The following is an 11,885-nucleotide window of genomic DNA, read 5'->3' on the forward strand; positions in this document are numbered from 1 at the left end:
GAACTCATGATGAGCCTCCCCTATACTACTTAACAGTTTCATTGTTCCAGTCATGGTTATGCAGGGAAAAATGATCTCTCCAGTACTACAGGGGATCCCACAAAAGGCTCTGCATCACACATGTTGGTTTGGAGACTTTGAGCAGGACTCCTTACTTAAGCTGAGTGTAGGGATCTGAGACTGGGAAGGCCAAAACCAAACTCATAGATTTAAAAAATAAACAAATGCAAGCCCCTTTAAGAAGGCCTCCAAACCAACCCCGGCTGCAGAGTTCCCTGTGCCATTATTGCTTTAGGAGGCAGGCTGACTTTCTCCCTTTCCCATAAGCAGCAGGTCAGGGAAGAAGCAGCTTAATGAAGTTCATAAAGCTCTTAACTCACAGCCTTGAACCAGAGCAATCAAACGTAGGGCTTATCTATACGGTGCACTATTCTGTGCATTTGTGCATTCACTGGCCTGCATAGACCCTGCTGGCGCACACTAAAAGTTACCTAATGCACATTAATGAAGTCGTCTCATGCAGCATGCTACGTAACTAGTATGTTACATTACAGTACTACCTTAAAACACACTAGGGAATTTTTAGTGCGCACCAGCATGTCCATATGTATCTGTTACTACACACACACTAGTATGCACTAAAATATACACTCCTGTAGTGCAGACTACACACTATGTAGACAAGCCCTTAAAGTCAGAAAACAAAACTCTACAGGGAATGGACTGCCTGCGACAGTGTGCCAGCGTCCCAGCACTTGAACGGGCCTGCAACCTGTAGCCATCAGCATGACTTCTGGTCCACCCCACACCCATCGCACACATACATGCTTTCCTTGCTCAGCTTCCTTTTCCTGTTTATATAGCCCTGGCCCAAGGACAGGGCAGGGTGCTTCTGGATTGTGCCCAGACTGTCTTGGCTGTAAACTCTAGATTGATTCTTAAAGGGGCGGAACACCCCACCACAGGAAGGCAGTTTAGAGATCAGAACACTAGGGTGAATACCAAATGTTACAGACGAGAATGGAAGAGCTACTGCAGAGAAAACTCCTAGGACAACATGCACTACTGAAAGCAAGCACCACAGATGGAATAAATTTTGATTAGAAAGAAAATAATTTCCTTCTATGCTTTAGGGAAAACATATGTGCTTTCTCTCTTTGCTGACAGAGATAAAGAATTAAAGGGGTAGATCTAGTGTATTAACTGAACATATGCACATACAAGAGGAAAGTGCAACTGGATGCATAATTTGCACATGTTGTTACAGCATCACAGTTGCTTTTACTGCAATTATTCACTCAGCTCTAAGGCTGACCATATCCGTAACAGCCAAGAGGTACAGTACCAGGGATCATTTTCTGACCACAAACCTATTTAAGAATATGGGAACTGCAGAGATAATTCTGCAAAGTCTCATAGGTAGATTAGACAGACTGTGCATCCTAACAAATTTAAGCAATTATGATGCACCAACCATCGCAGTATCTTGAATCCACAAGCTGCCCAAGGAACCTACCTCATGAATTAAAGGTGAGATTTTCAAAAGCACTCCATGCTGGCCTAACTGCTCCCATTGAATTCTGTCCCTGCTGAAGTCCAAGTTTTACTACTGACTTCAAAGAAAGCAGAGTAAGACCTATGATGAAAGCTTATAAAATCCCATCTTAAAAGTATAACAGCTCTTCTTTTACACATCCCATGATGTTGGAATTTTATTAAACTCCTTCACCAAGAGAAAGTAGGTACTTTCAAGTGTCGCTTTCCTCTCCAGCACTTAGAGTCTGTATTTTGTGAGAGAGAAGGGGGAAAGATATTCCATGACTTGGATTAATCTGTAAGATTGTGAAATGAAAGCATTAGGATGGAAGTCACAATTCGTGATGTGGCTGACAAAATCCAGGAAGAATGACTTCGCTAGTTTGGACACCTACAGAGGAGGAATGAAGAGGACTTGGTGAAGGTAGGATGGCAGGAGAGGGTAGTAGGAAAGGGACCCCGAAGAAAGCATAGGAAGAGATGGATGTATTGCATCAAAAAAGATGGTAAGCAGATAGACCTTAGTACCGCCTCAGACACACAAAGATGGTGGATGCTTGCACGATGACCCAACCCCAGATGATGCAGGGTGGGGAAGGAGAAGGAGGAGTAGGAGAAGAAAGGAGTGTGCAGTAGTCTCACTTTGAGAGATACGACTGAGATATTTAAAATTGGACTGGACAGAGGATAGAGGATTGGAGAATTCTTTGCATGGAACAATTTTGAGCCCTAGGGCAAGCCTTGGATGATCTGATAGGTCCTTTCCATCTCTTGCTTTTGTGATTCTATAGCAGGGGTAAGCAACCTATGGCACAGGTGCCGAAGGTGGCACGCAAGTTGATTTTCAGTGGCACTCACACTGCCCAGGTCCTGGCCACTGGTCTGAGGGGCTCTGCATTTTAATTTAATTTTAAATGAAGCTTCTTAAACATTTTAAAAACCTTATTTACTTTATATACAACAATAGTTTAGTTATATATTATAGACTTAGAGAAAGAGACCTTCTAAAAACGTTAAAATGTATTACTGGCACACGAAACCTTAAATTAGAGTGAATAAATGAAGACTTGGCACACCACTTCTGAAAGGTTGCCGACCCCTATTCTATAGATTTAGCTATGGCTTCTGTCTAGACTTAATTAGGTACTCTTATTTTAAGCAAGCTTGTTAAGACATAAAAAATAGCCTCACTGTTGGCTTGAAACCATATATTGAAATACCCAGCATTTAGAGAAATACTAATACTCATAATCTAAAACACTGAAAAGGGAATAGGCTAAATTTACACCATTTTCCCTTTCTTATTAGATTCATAGGACAGATATAGATTTTGACACCGAGCCATTTTTCTGTTCTTCACTGCAGTCTTTGGCATGAGAATGAAATATTAGACTTGCAAATGCCTTACAATAAAAATAGACAGAACCAAGAGGTCAGAGCAGCACCATGACATGGATAGCTTTCAATGGGTTTTAACAATCAGCTAAACCAAATCAAATGAAAAACACTGTAAAGAAAATTAATCCACCAGATCAGTGTTTCCCAAATTTGGGACACCACTTGTTTAGGGAAAGCCCTTGGCAGACCGGGCTGGTTTGTTTACCTGCTGCGTCTGCAGGTCCGGCTGATCGCAGCTCCCACTGGCTGTGGTTCACTGCTCCAGGCCAATGGGAGCTGCGATCGGCAGGACCTGAGGACACAGCAGGTTAACAATCCTGCCAGGCCCGCCAGGGGCGTTCCCTAAACAAGCGGCTTCCCAAGTTTGGGAAACATTGCACCAGATGATAAAGGATCTTGAAAATGATGCAAACATAATCCATTCTTCTTCCAGATTTCAGGACTTGAATGTTATGCACTCTCTTCTGTTGCTGTACAGACAAGAAGAGCACACAAACGTGCGACTAGACTTACTGACTGTATAATAAAAGGATATATACAACTGCACTGGAAGTCACCAACTACTTATCTCTGTTTCCAACATAGTCACTGCAATATTCCATCATCTGACCCCACCATGAAGAATGTGAGTTATATTACCTGTTCAAGTTCTAAGAGCTGTTCCAGAATAACACTTATAATCAGGCTTCTCTGAGGTCCCATCACCATAATATCTGACCACCACACAGGCACTGGTGAATTTATTGTTACAATATAATAGATAGAGGAGATAAGTGAAATGCCCCAGGTCACACGGGAAGTCTGTGACACAGCTCAAGAGAACCCAGTCTCTTTTGTCTCCGTCTATTTCCTTAACCACAAAACCATCCTTTCTTTGTGCAACTCTGCTTTACTTGGAGCAGGAAGCTATGGAAATCCCTTCCCACACTTTAGAAAAGATGGACAAGTTGGAGAGAGCCCAGAGGTGAGCAACACAAATGATAAAAGGTTTAGGAAACTTGATCTATGAGAAAAGGTTAACAAATCTGGGCATGTTTAGACTTGAGAAAAGAAGACTGAAGGGAGAACAGATAACAGTCTTCAAATATTTTAAGGGCTGTTATAAAGAGGACAGTGATCAATTGTTCTCCATGGCCACAGATGGCAGGACAAGAAGTAAGAACTTAAGCTGCATCAAGAGAGATTTAGGTTACATAGTAGGAAAAGTTCCTAACTATAAGGGTAGATAAACTCTGCAATAGGCTTCCAAGGGAGGTTATGGAATCCCCATAGTTGGAGGTTTTTAAGAACAGGTTGGACAAACACCTGTCAGGGATGGTCTAGATTTATTGGCCAGGTCTCAGTGCAGGGGGCTGGACTTGATGACTTCTTGAGGTCACTTCTTGCCCATTTCTATGATACTATGATATTTATTTCCCACCACAAAGTTCTCAAAGCTACAGGCTGAGGTAAACAGTGTGGCCTGATATATTTAACTAATGCTAATGAAAAATGCAGAAGGTTTATGCCACAACCCACAGAGCGTATATATAACTTTTCTGTGGTTTGCATTAGCACCCGATAAATATGTCCCAAATTCTACCACCCTTACTCACATTGGGCAGTACTTTGCTCTGATGGTCATCCCAGGACTGCTCAACTAGACAGCTCATCCACACCTGGTGGGAAAATGGAGGAGGAAACTTATGCTGACACATCATCCCACTGAAAGGGAAGGAAAGAAGCTAAGGGGCGTAAGACTGGCCAGCACAAGAAAGGCCCAAAATCTGGTCTTGCTATTTATCTCTGCCCACAGCTTCAATGCTTTGGCGTGGCTTCCCTTCCTCTAAAGGCCTCATTAACCATGGGAGTTTAGCCATGTTCGTGTCTCTGCTGAGTTTGTCATAGTTACTGCATCTAAAATATATCTAACAAGCCTTATTCAGGCAAAACTCGCATTGTGTCAGGGAGGAGTTATGACTGCAGAATTATACCCTGTAAACTCGATTTTACTTGGAAGCCCACACAGCCGTGGAACAGAGAGGATGAATCTGCATTCTCCATTTTTGCTTTTCACAAAGCCATCACTCTGTATCTGACCTATCAGTCCTTATCCTTAAAGGAAATCTGCACAACACTTTCAAAAGTTGAAACCTGAGAGCTTAAATTCATAATTTTGCTAGACACTAAAAATCATGGACTGAATAGAGATACTGGATTTATGGCTTATTATAACAACCTATAACCCACTAACAACACCTCCGGCTGCCTTCCTCCCTCTTCTTTCCCCCCAACCACCATGACTGGAGGGATGTGAATGAGCCACTTCATCTTGAATGTGCCCTTGAAATATGTGTTAACTACTTATGCTAAACAATCTGTTCCACCTTGTATTTAGTTGTTCTGAGGGCTTGGCTACATTAGAAATTTCAAAGCGCTGCCCCGGCAGTGCTGTGGGAGCGCTGCCACGGCAGCGCTTTGAAGTGTGAGTGTAGTCAGAGCCGCAGCGCTGGGAGAGAGCTCTCCCAGCGCTGCTTGTAAACCACATCCCTTACAGGTGTAGAGTGCAGTGCTGGGAGCCACGCTCCCAGCGCTGCCGCCCTGATTACACTGACACTTTTCAGCGCTGCATCTTGCAGCGCTCAGGGGCGTGTTTTTTCACACCCCTGAGCACGAAAATTGCAGCGCTGTAAAGTGCCAATGTAGCCAAGCCCTGAGTATGTTTACCAGATGTGAAGAGCTCTGTGTAAGCTTGAAAACTTGTCTCTCTCACCAACAGAAGTTAGTCCCATAATAAATATATTACCGCAACGACCTTGCCTCTCTAATATTCTGGAACTAGCAAGGCTACAACAACTCTGCATATAATACAGTCTTGGCAGGTAAATTTTCCGTCCTGCAGTTTACTGACTAGGATTTGTGAATGAAAGAATGATGGTACTGCATTATCCCCCGTTAGTCTCTTCTCATTCAGAGGGAGCATTTCTCAGATGATCTTAGACAAATGTGACCTGCTTAAGTTAAACCATTTGCCTTCTCCCACAGCAAACAGCTGCCACATTTCATTAGCATTAAGTGATCACAGAGGAGCAAAAGACAGATGCTTTCAGTTTCACAGGGTGTAATCTTTGATTCAGATATTCCCATTAATATGTTTTGATGCAAAATTTAAAAATAATATAAGCCCAAGTTACGGTCCTTGATTCGGTTACAGGTAATTTATTTAATTTGGTCAAAGAACCTTGAGTGCCACAATGAGTGATGAAATTCAGAATTTTATTATATTATAAAACTAAAGCAAGCATGCATAAAAGAATCACAGCATAAAAATTTAATGCTACATTTATACTCATATTTCTATGAAATAACACCAAGGGGTGATCAGTTCCTAGATGAAAAAATGGGTGTAGGGTCCTTCCTTTAAGCTGTGCATGATGGTGTATGAAGCGCCTCATAATTTGGGAGCAATCCTATTTATAGTAAATTAAAATAAGCTAATTAACAATAAATCTCCCTTTTTATCATATTTATTTTTCCATTACCACATTTACTCTTCCATACCCCAAAATCCAAATATCTTCTACTTCTTTATTGGCTTTTAATATCAAACATCATTCTAATTATTATTTGCATCAATGCAAATTCTTCAGTTACCAATATTTAAAAACATCCAAAAATTCCCCTACAACATTGGCTACAAACATTAAAACAAAAGCATGTTTGCCACATGACCCCAGGTTATGCCTTGAGTCACTTCTATTAATAATTCTTATTCACTTATGCTAACAGCTTAACTTTAGCTAATATGCAGCCTAAATTTTAGGCTTAAAGGCTTGCTCCCTACTTGCATTTCAACACACTTAAATTAGCATATGCAAATATTACCCCATAGTCTACAATGGGAAGGCATGCCTGGCCTAACTGTATACCTATTGCAGCATCAGGCAACTGGTAACCTCATTATACGTCTGAGCCAATGCCCCTTCAAATCAATGAGAATCTTTCCATTGACTTAAATAGGCAGTGCCTTCAAGGCAAGGACTCCCAGAAATTTTATTTACTTTAACTGTCTTGCAGAACAATAAGACTATTATCAGGACCCATGTTAGCTATAAATGCTATTAAAGTTGAATTGGAATAGTCACAGCTTTGTAATTACTGTGCTTTTATAAATGAATAGCCATCTGTTATAAATATGAATTTTGATTGAATCTTCTAAAGATTTATTGACACCTCACATAACACTCTGAAACACTTTTCATTTAGAACTAACTCCTTTTTGATATGATACAGTACTGCATTCTTACTTACTAAGGACATTTGTATGAAACAGAATTTTTACTGTGTCTACACTACAAGTGTTACAGTCGCACAGCTGATGCATAGCAGCTACTCCACTGTAGAACACTGTAGAACAGCAACATAAGGGTTCTTTCCTACTTTTTTACTGCTTCTGTAGTAAATCCACCCCATCAAAAGGAATGGAGGAATAATTCTTCCGATGACCTAGCTGTGTCTATTCCAGGGCACAGATTGTCTTAACTATGTCTCTTGGGGATGTGAATTTTTCACACCCTCTAAAACAATATAGTTAGATAGACCTAAGTTGTAGACCAGGCCTACTATAGAGTTCATGGGCTCCTGTTGCTTGTTCTCCTCTCCCCTACACAGTCACAGATACAATTCCACCCAAGCATAAGCTGACACACATTAAATTTCATAGGGATCTGTTTCATATGGATGAGGCATTCTGAAAATCAGGAAGATAGTTTGAATCTTAACTATGGAATGACAGCGGCAAAGAGTTCTGTGGCACCTTATAGACTAACAAACGTATTGGAGCATGAGCTTTCGTGGGCGAATACCCATTTCGTCGGATGACATGCGTCACCCACGAAAGCTCATGCTCCAATACATTTGTTAGTCTACAACGTGCCACAGGACTCTTTGCCGCTTTTACAGATCCAGACTAACACGGCTACCCCTCTGATACTTGACACTATGGAATGATAATCACTGTTCCATAATATTTTACACAGACCTACAGTACAGTACCACATCTCCTCACAGTTGTTCAAAGTCCTTAGAAACAGTATACAGCCTGTGAGACAGCCAATTATATCATTTCTTCAAGTGGAGAAACTAGATCAAGCACATGTCAAGTAACTTGCCCATGCCAAGTTCCCCTCTTTCACCTCTAGAGCAGACTGCACAGGTTATCTGAACCCAGCTGGTAACTTTGTGAAAGCATTGTTGCATCCCTGCTACTCTACATGCTCTCAGATTTCTCAGTTCTGTTTAAAAGCTATTGAAACAGTTAGTCTCACAGACATTTATCAACCAGGTGTCACCAATGAAGTTCTAGCTGAGTCTGTAATGACTCAACTTTTTGTAAAATAGAGTGATACATGAGCCTATCATCTTTAGTCATAGAATGATTCAGTTTCAGGAACAAAAAGCCGAGTCAACTATGACAAGATTTAAGCATATGTGCTGTTTAAGCAGCTTCATGATAGTCTATTGTTGGAAGTAGCATATATAGGTGACATCTGGAATCCAATTACAGCTGTTTTGCTTTGGTGTAACTGCAATGGAGTTACTTCTGATTTATACCCAGGTAAGTGAGAAGTGAGTCAGGCTCTCTACCTCCAGTGTAATGTGAACATTTAATCATAGCATTAATAGTGTATCCAAAGCTTGGAAAGGTAGCCATCCATTAACCTAACTGTCTGAAAAGATGTAAAGATTTTTAAAATATTGTCAAAGGATTTGTCATTAAATTTGTATCTATTAATAATGATAATAATGTGCTAAACTAAAGACCAACTCTCCTCTTAATGACATTTTGGAAACTTGAATATGAAATCAAGAATACTGGTCTTTCCCTGTTGCTTCATTGCATATGCAGAGTGGCTTGTTACTCTAGTGTTTCCATGGAGTGCTGGAGTGAGCACACTGCTTTATTGCAGTTTCTTGAGAGTTCTGGGCTGATGTATTGTTATCAAGTTACTCATAAATTCTAGACTGAGCACCCTTGTTTGCTTCTGTAGAGTTTTTCCTCAGTACCTGTCTGAGCACAGAGATTATTATTTTGGGGTTGCATGTGAATGTTGGGGGATCACAAACTACCTTGTTACTGTAGGATTGCTCATGAATTTTGGGCTGTGATACTGATTTGTAGGGTTGCTTACATACATTGGGCTGTTGCTATTTTTTTGTTGTTGTTTAATAGAACGGGTTCAGTGACATCCATTTTTGAGTTTGTTTTTTTTAATTTAAAAACAAATAGGGCATGAGGGCTACAATAAATATTTCAGTTCCAGGTTTACAAAACAGAGGAACACAAAAAGGAAATCTTTTTTGCATTTCCAAATGGATAGAAAACTGTCTTAACCAGGGCTGAAAATCCTGAATTCTCAGTAGCTCATTAAATAAATATTTCCTTATGTTTCACATTTCTGAGAAAATTATCACTCGAGTAGGAAAACTGTAATTTTACAGAAACTGTTCCCTTAATGCTGTAAAAAAACACAATATCAATTCTGGATTATTTTTAACACACAAATTAGTGCTGATCTTACACAATTAAAGCTGAAAATCTTTCCATGTGTTAAAAATCTGCCGGTAGTTTTGCTCTGCAGAATTAAGGCCTAAAATTTCTAAAGGTAAAATTGTCCCAGTAATTCCAATAAACTCTCCTTTATAGGTTTTTCTAACTTGACTACAAAATTTCCTGAGAGATGAAGTTTAGCACACACAGTCTCAGGTTAGGTATCTAAAACAAATGTAGTGCTTTATAAAATTGGTGGTTTTCATTATATTTTCTTGGACTGTTGCATCTAATGTCAAATTGCAGCATTGCATTTTAAGTTCTCTCAACACAGTTTTGAAAAAAATGTGACCAGACCTATTTTTTTACAAGGAACCAAATTAATCTCATCTCTTGCTGAGCTCTGCTAACTTCCAATCTCTATAAGAGAATGGTTTATTAACCTATAGTGCCACCTAGCAAAAACAAACATCCATTTTTGCTGATGTGCTTTTAAAGGGAGCAGCCTACAATGTTATACTAAATAAAAAGAGAGAATGAAAATATTGCAAGCATGTATTTTAAGCAACCAGTACAAGATTTATTTTTAAAAGCAACCTTGATCAGATATTACATTGATAAGTGGAATAATAAAGCTCTCAGAGAGATTCTGAAATTCTACCATTCACATTTTGAAAGCACTAGGCCAAATTCTCCACTGACTTATATGTAGCATAACATCACTAAATTCAATGAAATTGTATTGTAGGGCTATAAACCAGGGCAGAATTTATCCCATTATTGTAATTTTACTATATAAACCCCCAAACCAAGGGAATTCATAATTGATTAAATCTACAATATCAAGGCACAATAGTATTAGCACCTTACCTGATGACAACAGGAAGATTCCTTTGACTTGGCATGGCACTAAGATATCTAATAAACTTGTTTTGTCTTTGCGAGATAGGAATTTTGCTTCTAGACCCATGTGTGATTTGGGAAGCTCAGCATTCCACGGATTTTCCTGTGGTGAGTATTCAGATATAATAGTTGAGAGGATGCAACAGTCTTACAGTGGTTGCTGTTATAATTACCCTTTTCTACATGCAATCGCCTAGATAATTCATATAAATCCTGTTCCTTTATGGAGAATTTGCAAGAGCACCTTAAGTAACTGCAGTTGAAAAATCTGCCCTTTGCAGTATATTTTCTTCTGTTTTGTTGCTAGTTACAGTCCCATAAGCCCTTGTCTAGTTTACTTGGTAATATTGCTGGAAAGTATTGTAAAGTTCAAACGGACACATGAAACTTGAGAAAGTGCCATTCACTTTTTGGAGCCTGAAAATGTATTTGTGTTATCCTAAGTATTCACTTAGGCCTTAATTCAGAAAACCAGTTAAGTAAGGCTGTAATTTTAAGCATATGAGTTGTCTCATTGAATTCAGCTGGGACTACTCATGTGCTTGAAGGTGCACACATTTAGGTGTTTTGTTAAATCAGGTCTTGGTTGGCAGTCTAGAAAATATCAGCATTCTAATAGTCAATAAATGCATTCAAAAAAGCTCAGACTCTGCCTGGTATAAAATTTGGATTGTACAGTCATCAGAGCAGAGACTGTATCTTTTTAGTGTGTCTAAAAAAGTGCCTAAGTTTTCAGATAACCTTTAGCAGTTGTTTCTTTAATCACTGGTGTCTGACTGAAGCTGAAGAGTCACACCTCACACTTAAGAGGATGAAATATCATCCAAGAGCAGAATAGTGAATTAAGATGATCCCATGAAAAACTGGAGGTCAATGGGCTGACATGATAGATTGGCCTTTCAGAAGATATGTAGTATGTTCTCCTCCCCCAACCTCCCATTAATAAGGGGAAAAGCTAAATGGAGTAGGTACAACACCTTGAAAGCCTGAAGCCTTCCTATAATCAGAGATCACTTGCTAATCTACACACTTTTCATATATATATATACATATACACACACATATATTGTGGAATAAAGGGTTCTTTTGAGTCAAGATTCTTCAGTTAGAGCTGCACAAAATCAAGAGAAATTCAGGGGCTGCTAAATGAGTCTTTGGGAGCAAAGATTCCCACTTTTCATGATGTATCTTACAATATTTCCCATATGGCTGATTTGATGCATTAAGTTTTTGGATAGTTCCAATATTTTTTGATTGGCTCTTACTCATCTGAAGCCTTGCTTTTTCACATGGAGCCCTCCAGGCCTTGGCACACAAGTATAATATTGTTTGCTATAAAACAGAACAAATGTTTACATTTTGGTTTCCTATTTGCTGATTTGATGCAAAGACTCTGGTTACAGAGATCTCCTGTATCAAATTGGGTAGGCTTTATTTGGTTGATTTTGGCTTGTATTTCTTTCAGTTTATGTATAATTTCGACTAGCAATGGCAGATTGAGGTGAAAATTTAATAAAGT

The sequence above is a fragment of the Chelonoidis abingdonii genome, chromosome 14, assembly GCF_003597395.2.
Source record: "Chelonoidis abingdonii isolate Lonesome George chromosome 14, CheloAbing_2.0, whole genome shotgun sequence".
NCBI classification, from domain to species: Eukaryota; Metazoa; Chordata; order Testudines; family Testudinidae; genus Chelonoidis; species Chelonoidis abingdonii.